Below are 4,734 nucleotides of genomic sequence, written 5' to 3' on the forward strand. Positions count from 1 at the left end.
TTTTCTTTAGAAAATCTAGTATTTATTTAAAATGTTTTCTGTAGATTTTGCACTTGTACAGTCTATTGGATCCAGCCAGAGGCTAATGGGCCACAAAAACAGCTACACAAAGATGAGCATGTGTGCCTTCGTTGCAATTGATTTTTCCAAAAAAAATTGGTGAAATGCCGTCTGGTCTAGAATTTAGTCAAGCAGAGTCCAAATGAACAAGCACTGGGTGTTTTCTCCACACACAAAAATGTAGTATTTGTTTACAAAAATGTTTTCTTTAGATTTTGCATTATAGCAGAGTCTATTTGAACTACAAATTTAGAGACGGCCGGCAGCAATGATGTTCAACAATTGATTTTTTATTCTACAATATCCAAGAATCCTACAATTATCTTCAAAAAGGGGGACTAGTTCACCGATGCTAACGTACATGATTATTCATCATCATCATCACCTGACTAATTTAATCTGCAGCTGAAAAAAAGAGTGGCACTATCTTCCTGACTGAGTTCCTGACTACGTTTTATAGCTAAGGGTACCAAACAGATGGTTGGAGTGTTGTTGTGCATGCTGATGGTGTCTACGGACGGACGGACCAGATCAGATCAGATCAGATCAGACGGTGTAGTTGTGGTTGATGTTGTCGATGTCGAGCCCCTTGAGCTTGACCACCGAGTCGACGTGGCCCTTGAGCGTGTGCAGCTCCCGCAGCCTGGCGATCTCGGCGCGCCGCCTGGCCTGCTCGGCGATCTCCGAAATGTCGCTCTTGTCTTCCAAGACGCCGGAGGAGGAGGCCTCGCCGCTGCCGGACGTGTGCAAGCCACTGAGCGACCTCTGCGCGACGGCCCACTCCGCCTTGCGCTTGTCGGTGCCGTAGTCCACCCCCTGCGCGAACGCCGTCTTGCCGTCGAACACGTTGCTCCACCCCCTGCCGGACAGGAAGTAGCGGATGGCGAACTTGAGCACGTCGAGCGGGAAGTAGGTGACGATGGTGAAGAGCCAGATGGCGCCCGCCCACCCCCACCCGATCCCCTTCATCTTGGCGAACGGCCAGTCGGCGTACACGGCGATGAGCGTCGCCACCATCTGCGCCGCCAGGAACGCGCCGAAGAGCAGCGCCCCCGGCCGCTCCCGGAACGACCACCCCCGCGACCGCGTCACGAAGATGAGCGCCTGGCTGATGATGCTCACCTGCAGGTACACCGCCGCCATCAGCTCCTCGGTGTTCCGGCCGATCGGGTGCACGTGGAGTTTATTCTGCAAACAAACAGTACAATGCAATGTCAGTTGTCAGGGAGGGGACGGTGGCCGCCGGCCGGCGTATGTGTATGTATGCACTTGGTATATATGGTAGAAAGATACTGTATGAGAGACGGACGGACCGTGAAGAAGTCGGTGGAGTGCACGGCCCAGAAGAAGATGACGGTGGCGATGGCCTGGTAGGTGCCGAGGACGACGCCGGTGGCGAAGATCTCCTTGAGGCGCCACGAGTCGGGGGTGGGCGACGGCACCACCCTGTCCTTGGAGATGGTCATGATGGTGCCGTCGTTGAGGATGGCGATGATGAGCACCATGAAGGGCGCGAAGTCGAACTTCCAGATGAGCGCCAGGAGGAGGAAGCCGAGGACGACCCGGATGGTTATGGACACGGCGTAGATGGTGTAGTTCTTCATCCGCTGGAAGATGGCGCGGCTCGTCAGCACGGCGCTGATGATCACGCTCAGCCCGGGCTCCGTCAGCACGATGTCCGACGCGCTCCGTGCCGCGTCCGTGGCGTCGGCCACGGCGATGCCGATGTCCGCCTTCTTCAGCGCCGGCGCGTCGTTCACGCCGTCGCCCGTCATGCCGCAGATGTGCTTCATCTCCTGCAGCCGCCGCACGATCTCGTACTTGTGCTCCGGGAACACGCCGGCGAAGCCGTCCGCCTTCTCGATCAGTTCGTCCACGGGGAGCCCGCAGCTGTCGCCGTCCTTGAGGAGGGAGCTTGACGGGTACATGTTGGTGCCCATGCCGAGCCGACGGCCCGTCTCCTTGCCGATGGCCAGCTGGTCGCCGGTGATCATCTTCACGTTCACGCCCAGCTGGAGCGCGCGACGGATGGTCTCTGCGCTGTCGTGCCGCGGTGGGTCAAACAGCGGCAGCACGGCCAGGAACTGCCACGGTGCGCCCTTGGCCTCCTTGCTCCGCTCTGGCACGCTCTGACGCGCCACCGCCAGCGACCGCAGCCCGCGGTCGGCGAACTTGCCGATGATGCCGTGCACCCGCCGCCGCACGTCCTCGCGCAGCCCGCACAGATCGATGATCTGCTCCGGAGCGCCCTTGCTGACCCGGTGCCACGTCCCGTCCGAGTCGACGTAGGTGATGGCGGTGCGCTTGTCCACCGGGTTGAATGGCATGAAGTGCACCTCCTGGATGCCGGCGCGGGCCTCCTTGGGGTCGGCGAGCATGCCGACAATGGAGGCGTCGATGGCGTCCTGGTTCTCAGTCCTGGACGCGCGGGCGGCATAGAGCACCACGCCGTCTTTGTCGACGTCCTTGACGAAAGACTCGATCAAGTTCTTATCGACGGTGAGCTTGTTGAGCGTGAGGGTGCCGGTCTTGTCGCTGCAGAGCACGTCCATGCCGGCCATCTCCTCGATGGCCGTCATCCGCTTGGTGATGGCGCCCTGCTGCGAGAGCTTGTGGGAGCCGATGGCCATGGTGACGGAGAGCACGGTGGGCATGGCGATGGGGATGCCGCCGATGAGGAGCACGAGGAGGTTGTCGATGCCGTCGCGGTACCGGCGGTGCTGGATCGGGTACATGACGACGATCTCCACCAGCATGCCGATGGCGATGGACACGATGCAGAAGTTGCCGATCGCAGTTAGAACCTGCCACAACATTCACCACGATTATTGCAGTCAGACGGAGAGCACGGTAAGCTTTAATTAGCACAGCCAAGAATGAGAAAGTGTTTTGAGTAAAAAAGGAAAGAGTTACCATTTGGAAGTGGCCGACGTTGTTGGTGCTGTCGACGAGATGCGCGGCCTTGCCAAAGAAGGTGTGGACGCCGGTGGCGATGACGACGGCCTCGATCTCGCCCTGCTTGCACGTGGAGCCGGAGTAGACGCTGTCGCCGGGGAGCTTGTTGACGGGAGGGACTCGCCGGTGAGCGCCGACTGGTCGATCTTGAGCGGGTCGCCCTCCATCAGCCGCGCGTCCGCCGGGATGATGTCGCCCAGCTTGATGCTGATGATGTCGCCCGGCACCAGGATGGCCGCGTCCTGCTCCGCCCACTTGCCGTCCCGGAGCACCTTGGTCTGCGGCGCCAAGCTGGCCATGAGCGCGGCCGCCGCGTTGCCGGCGTTGTTCTCCTCGATGAAGCTGATGGTGGAGTTGATGATGAGCAGGGTGACGATGCCCACGAAGTCCTGCCAGTCGGGGGGCTTGCCGCCGCCGTTGGCGAGGACGATGGCCATGATGGCCGCCGCCTCCATGACCCACGACAGAGGGTTCCACATGAACCCTAGAAACTTGAGGAACTTGCTCTCCTGCAAATCCACACACACACACGCTCCATGAAAAATGGATCTAATTAACTGAAACCGCGTTCTTCTCTAGGGTTTTTCCTCACCGAGATGAGATCATCATATCATACCTTCTTCTCCTCGAGTTTGTTGGGGCCGAAGGCCTGGAGGCGGCTGGCGGCCTCATCGGAGGTGAGCCCGTGCGGCTTGCACTTGAGCACCTGGAACACCTCGGCCATCGGGATCGCCTCCTGCAGCACGAAGTCAACGTCGAGTTACATACATTTCAGGACGGCGGCGCCGCCACTAGTTACCGAACGTGCATGCAGCATATGCATGGCAGGGTGACGAGACGAGATCAGGGGAGGGGACTCACGAGATCGATGCTCTCGTTGCGGAGGTCTTCGAGGGAGGCGGCCATGGCGCCCGTCTCCGGCGGCGTGCGGGCGATGGATCCAGTTGTGGGGGATCTGAGAGGCGACCCTAACAGACTGGGATCTTTTTAAGGGCTGGAAAGGTGGCCGGGGGACGGCAGGATGGCAACAAATAAAACCCTCCAGATTTTGGTGAGATTTTGTTTTTTTCGTTCCCAAAAATATTTCCATTTCTGATATACGATGACGCGGTAGTATTTAGCTTAGTCGTGTATAAATCGCTTTGACGGAATATATAGATTCTACAGTCATGTCATCGAAATGGATGGCTTGGTTCCAGCTGTAACCTGTAAGATGTGCATGTCATAATTAAACGTAATTAATTTAATTACTTGAGAAAATGCAATATTATTCTAGCACACACATACTACTGTAGATTAGAGAAAAGTAAAATTTTAGACTAAAAAAAAGACTATCAACTAATCGAGAAGTATGTTTTTTTTTTAGAAAGGAGTGTGGGCTTCATCCCTCGTGCGACCAGGTCGAGAAGGGGTTTTAGACTGCTCATGATCCGTGTGTCAATAACCATCTCTTCAAAACAAAACAAAAATCATCTCTTCATCTCATCTCTTGGTTCCTTTTTCTTCTACTGTCTCTGATGGGCATCTAGTTGAACGGTTGGCGCCCACCTATACTTCTGCCATCTCGTCCCTGCAGGCCAGCTGCTTATGCCGCCATGGACGTGTGTGTGTGATGGTGCTAGGCATGTAGTAGGGGAGTGGGGAGTTAATTAACTTTGGGAGATACGAAAAGGCCGGAGACATGACATGATTGGCCCATGATAGTGAAAAATTGCGTGT

The 4,734-nt window shown here is 56.5% G+C and overlaps 1 pseudogene; it reads right to left on the reverse strand.

The window, feature by feature from the left end:
• Window positions 1-384: 384 nt before the first annotated feature.
• Window positions 385-3,921, reverse strand: LOC119339410 (annotated as a pseudogene).
• Between the last annotated feature and the right edge of the window lie 813 nt (window positions 3,922-4,734).

The sequence above is a fragment of the Triticum dicoccoides genome, chromosome 7B, assembly GCF_002162155.2.
Source record: "Triticum dicoccoides isolate Atlit2015 ecotype Zavitan chromosome 7B, WEW_v2.0, whole genome shotgun sequence".
Lineage (NCBI taxonomy): Eukaryota > Viridiplantae > Streptophyta > Magnoliopsida > Poales > Poaceae > Triticum > Triticum dicoccoides.